Source organism: Sus scrofa, chromosome 1 (genome assembly GCF_054392235.1).
Source record: "Sus scrofa isolate SSC_HxYL_T2T_F1_AM1 chromosome 1, Sscrofa_HxYL_maternal_Yorkshire_Landrace_v2.0, whole genome shotgun sequence".
Lineage (NCBI taxonomy): Eukaryota > Metazoa > Chordata > Mammalia > Artiodactyla > Suidae > Sus > Sus scrofa.
This window is the reverse complement of record NC_139383.1, coordinates 150,751,563-150,757,562: the sequence shown is the minus strand read 5'-3', so window position 1 is coordinate 150,757,562 and position 6,000 is coordinate 150,751,563.

The window sequence follows — 6,000 nt, the reverse complement described above, 5'->3', positions numbered from 1 at the left end:
TAACATAGCCTTAGGTACTTGGACCCCATCTGGGCCTGAGCTTCCTTGCCAGTCAGCCCCTCTGCAGAGTTGAGTCTACCATGTGGGGACGGATGGCAGGAAGAACACAGGCCAGCTGCCAGCGGGGGAACTCACAACCCTGATGCTCAAATTCTAAAACTAAATAGGAAGAAAAGAGGGTGGTTTGAATGGTTATGGTTAATCTCACACATTAAAAACTTCCCACAGTTAAGTGAATTTGAATTAGCAATAGGGAAAGTATTCAATCATCCTGCTCTATAAAGGAAACACACATTTTTTTTTTTCTTTTCTTTTCTTTTTGGCCATGCCCATGGCATGTGGAGGTTCTTGGATCAGGGATCAAACCTGCACCACAGCAGCTACTGGATCCACAGAAGCAACAATGTCAGACCATTAACTCACTGAGCCATGAGGGAACTCCTCTTTTTCTTCACTTTTTACAGCCACACCTGCTGCATCTGGAAGTTCCTGGTCCAGAAGTCGAATTGGAGCTGCAGCTGAGGCCTATGCCACAGTGACAGCAATGCCGGATCCAAGGCCCATCTTTGCCGCAGCTTGTGGCCACACCAGATCCTTAACCCACTAAGCGAGGCCAGGGATTAAACCCCGCATCCTCACGGACACTATGTCAGGTACTTAACCCACTGAGCCATAATGCGAACTCCCTCTTTTTTAAAAAATTGGATTTTATTGGGATAGAGTTGGTTTACAATGTTGTGTTAGCTTCAGGTGTAGGGAAACACATTTTCTCTTGTCTTTCTATATAAAGGTGGCAGTGACCTGAGGTAGGAAGACACCATTTCCACACCAGTGGCAGACCTCAGTGAATCCAGGAGTAGAACAAAGAGCCCAATCAAAGGAGATCTTACCCCGAACCTGCTTCTGTGGAAGTGTGTGACCCCCCAACAGTCAGGGGCTCCAGTACCCCGGCCAGTGTTAACCCATGTGTAACTCAAAATATTTACATCATGAATGCAGCTTTCTCTTTGGAACCTGGGGAGTACTTTCATAGGAAAGAAATTGGATGATTCAGGGAGAAGGTTAAATATTGGCCAAATTGTCAGAGAACAAAAATAGCTTTCTTTGAGAGTTCTCAGAGCATTCCAGGGTTCTGGGAAATTTTAGCTCTTAAAATAACAGTCAGTGGCCTCTTTGGTCTTCAGAGCACAGGCCTGCGGTCGGGATTGGGAAGGTGGGGAGCGAGTGCCTGAAATCCGTAAATTTCAGTGAAGGATGTGGTTGGCTTTTTTCCTTCAAGGGCTGCCACACCCAGAAGGCGCCCCTGAGGGGGAATGTGTTTAAATCCCTCAAAGAACCCTCCTCTTGTTTCCTAAAAGGGCTATTGTCCTCGCCTAGGGTGGGCTTGTCACCTATGTGATGTCCTGGATGTCTCATTCCCAAATGTTAGCCTCGCATGGCACTGGGAAAGTTGATGTGCCTTCCGCTCCCCCTGGCCAGTGCCTGATGGGCTCTCTCCTGTCCTCTCGTGGGTCCCAGGATGGACACAGAGGGGCTCCCAGCCTCACTGGCACCTCTTCCTTCCCCTTCAGTCCTGAGCCGTTGGAAAAAGCCTCTCAAGAATGACTAAGCCTGAGCCTAAGCTTATGCTGCTCATTGCTGGACAGGCCAGTAGATGGAGTTGTTGGGGCAACAAATAGCGACTTTATTCAGAAAGCAGACTGAGAAGATGGTGGACTCATGTCCCAAAGAACCATCGTGCCTGGGTTTGGAGGCTAGTTTCTCTTATAGAACAAAGAGGAGAAGGTGAGGGTTAAAAAGGTAATTCATGGAGGCAAATATTTCCTAGTTCAGGCCAGACTCCTCCTAAGGAGACGCATTAATTTCTTTTTTCCTGCAGCCATTGACAGGTGGGCCTGGTGAAGCTGCTTCCCATGAGCTCAAACAAAGGTATTTTAGCTAAACACTCAGGCATGGAAGACAGGGTTCCCAGAGGTGGGCCAGTATGTACACTTTAAACTCATAGGAAACATTCCTTTAGAGATTAACTTGCAGCAAAAGCAACAGAAGGCAAAGGTTAAAGAAAAAGACACAGATCCAAAATGGAGTCAGATTTTTTTCTTCCCTATTACAAACCCACTGGCTTCAGGAGCCAGGACAGTGCTTCATAAGTTTGAGCAGTTTCTGAGGTGCTTTTAAAAGCTACTGATGATAACGTTTGCCTGAAGAGTGGTGAACATTTCATAACAGTGCACCCACTTTGGGAAGTAGCTGGGGTGTAGCCTCCTGCCCACATTGTGGCTGAGAAGGAGGGTGGGTGGTATCTGCCCCTCACTCCCCCACTCGGGGTAATATCTCTTCCCAGGGGCTCGCTCCTGCCCTTCTGCGGCTCAGGGCCTGGAACCTCATTTATTCTGGGTCTTGTGCATCCCTACTTTATTTTTATTTTTTTAATTTTTAGTTTAATGTTTTAATTAAAGTATCATTGATATACAATGTTTTTTCAATTTCTGTTGTATAGCAAAGTGACCCAAGCACACATAGTTCCCTGTGCTGTGCAGTGGGATCCCATTGCCCATCCATTCCAAATGTTAAGTTTGCATCCACTAATCCCAAACTCCCCGTCCATCCCACTCCCTCCTCCTGGCAACTGCAAGTCTGCCCTTTGTGTCTGTGATCTGTTTTTGCTTTGTAAATAGGTTCATTTGTGCCATATTTTAGATTCTCCATATAAGTGATATCATATGATGTTTGTCTTTCTCTTTCTGACTTCACTTAGTAAGAGATTCTCTAGTTCCATCCATGTTGCTGCAAATGGCACTGTTTCGTTGTTTTTTTTATGGCTGAATAGTAGTCCATTGTGTAAATGTATCATATTTTTAAAAATTTATTTATTTTTAAATTTTTTTTTTTCCCACTGTATAGCAAGGGGGTCAGGTTATCCTTACATATATACATTACAATTACATTTCTCCCCCCCACCCTTTGTTCTGTTGCAACATGAGTATCTAGACAAAGTTCTCAATGCTATTTAGTAGGATCTCCTTGTATATCTATTCTAAGTTGTGTCTGATAAGTCCAAGCTCCCGATCCCTCCCACTCCCTCCCCCTACCATCAGGCAGCCACAAGTCTTTTCTCCAAGTGCATGATTTTCTTTTCTGAGGAGATGTTCATTTGTGCTGGATATTAGATTCCAGTTATAAGTGATATCATATGGTATTTGTCTTTGTCTTTCTGGCTCATTTCACTCAGTATGAGATTCTCTAGTTCCATCCATGTTGCTGCAAATGGCATTATGTCATTCTTTTTTATGGCTGAGTAGTATTCCATTGTGTATACATACCACATCTTCCTAACCCAATCATCTGCCGATGGACATTTGGGTTGTTTCCATGTCTTGGCTATTGTGAATAGTGCTGCAATGAACATGCGGGTGCATGTGTCTCTTTTAAGTAGAGTTTTGTCCGGATAGATGCCCAAGAGTGGGATTGCAGGGTCATATGGAAGTTCTATGTATAGATTTCTAAGGTATCTCCAAACTGTTCTCCATAGTATATTTTTTTAATCCAATCATCTATCGATGGACATTTAGGTTGTTTCCACTTCTTGGCTATTGTGCATAGTGCTGTGTGAACATAGAGGTATTTTTTTGAATGAATGTTTTGTCTGGATACATACCCAGGAGTGGGATTTCTGGAAAAAACAAATGCCACAGGGATAAGGCACAGTGTGCATGATTAGGTTGAGGGTCAGGCCTCACTTTTTCTTCTTTCTTTTTTTTTTCCCAGAGCATGCAGAAGTTCCTGAGCCGGGGACTGGACTCCTGCCAGAGCAGTGACCCAAGCCCCACCAGTGACAATGCTGGATCCTTAATCTGCTGAGCTACAAGGGAACTCCATCAACTCTTTACTTTAGAAGCTGTAGTGAGCATGTTGTCTGAAGCATGGGGTAGTACTACCTGTCTCCATGGGCTGCTGGCACCAGAGGACACAGCTGCCTCTGGCTAGCCCATCCCGGGCCTGGATCCAGAGGCTGTTCTCTCCCTCTACTGATGCTCCCTTGCATGGCTCCCACTTCTCCCAAATCTGGCACCAGGCGCCTGCCCTCCTTCTCTCCAGAACAATCTTCCACATTCTCTCTTGAATCAGATCCTCTTTTTGAGATTCCAGGTGATCCGTCAGCATGCATGACTTTCTACACATAGTATAAACTGGGGTCCAGTCTCCAGCCACCTTCCAAGCTCTGGAGGAGGCTGCAGAGGGTCCTGAGCTCTGCTAACGGCCTCTGATAGGCAGCACATAACTCCAAGGCAAAGAGGCATCTGTGATCTTTAACACTGAATACAAGACACCGGGGGTGGGGTATAAACGGGGGTTTTTCTTTGAGCCATTGGAGGCAAAAATGGGCCGGGGATTTGAAGTGTGCGGTGGGCAATGGTGCCATCTAGTGGTGTAGGCACACTCTGCACCTCCAAATTCAGGAGGTAAAGGTTTGTTGGCAAGTCTGATTCAGAGGATGCATCATGTTTGACCTCCTTGTGGGGTAAACTCACAGTAGAAATGTCTTAACCCCAAAACACTGCTTTGCTTTTCATTTGGATTCTTTTCTTGGACTTTAAATAAAAACAGACATTTTATCATCTATCTAGCCCTATTTTACACATTCTTCCCACAAGCATCTTATACTTATTTACTATAAGAAGAAAGCAGTTAACTTTTTTAAAATGAAAATCACTCTTCACTCTTCAAACACTAACTGCCTAAGCTATCGCCAAACCATTCCTCTGTGTTTACTGAAAAAATTTCATAAAGAAAAATCTCTTCTTTCAATTTGTATTTGATAGAAAACTCTAAGAAATGAGGAAGCTCTGTGTCTAAACCTAATAGTCATTCAGGAAATGCTTGAGACTTTTAAGAACAGCAAGGCTTAAGAGTTCCTCTAGTGGTGCTGTGCGTTAAGGATCCAGCATTGTTGCTGCTGTGGCTCTGGGCACTGCTGTGTTGCTGATTCGATCCCAGCCCAGAAACAAACTTCTGCTTGTTGTGGGCATAGCCAAAAAGGGGAAAAAAAAAAAAGAACAATGAGGCTGAGTTATGGAATGAATGGCTGGCAGAAGGACCCCCTAAGGCACTGTGATGATGGGAAAAAGAGGAAAGGCTGAAGGCATGAGGGCGCCCCAGGCAGTTTAGGCATCACCCAGGAAGAGGAAGGTGGGGGGCTGGCAGCAGGCAGCACAGAGAACAGGAGCCACTGCTTTGAATTTCATTCAGGAGACACAATTCACACTCAGCCCAAGGTAAGCTGTTTTTACCCCTACCTTTTTCAACCACTTAATTGGTAAAGAGAGTTCTAACATTCATGCAGAAATGGAATTCAATTCCATGTAATGCACTGGGTAGGTTAGACACAAAAATGTTCTAAATAAATTTCTGTCTAATAATGTTACACCCTCAGCTAAAGAAGACTTCTTATCTGAAGCCAACATTTGTAGTGGGAGGATTTAGAAAACCAAGATGGGATCTATTCTGGTTCTGGGAATTCTCTAGAAATCCAGGAAAGCAGCTGGAGGGTTTAACATCCCGATGGCATGACAATTTGTCAAAGACTCCCAAAGAACATTCAGTGGCATTCAGTTACACATGTATAACTCATGTGGGTCCTAATTCCATTTCCCTTAAAACCTCTGACTTTCCCTTGAATAATTTCTCTTCATAAAAATAAATCGAACATGACATCCTCCAAGGAAGAACAACACAATGTTCTGTGCCAGTGTGAGATGCAGTCACCGAGAAGCCTGTGGTCTCACAGAGCTTCTGACATGGAAGAGGTGCCATTTGGACATTTACCAATGAAATGTAGCACCGTACAAAGTGGAGCTTTTACTATTCATTCAAAAAAAAAAAAAAAAAAAGCATCCCTTAATTTTCCCCAGATTCGTTTGTGTTTGATACATTACGGCATCATGGTACCAAGATTTAGTCCAGTAAATTCATTGGAAAATGTACTTTAGCAACAAATGA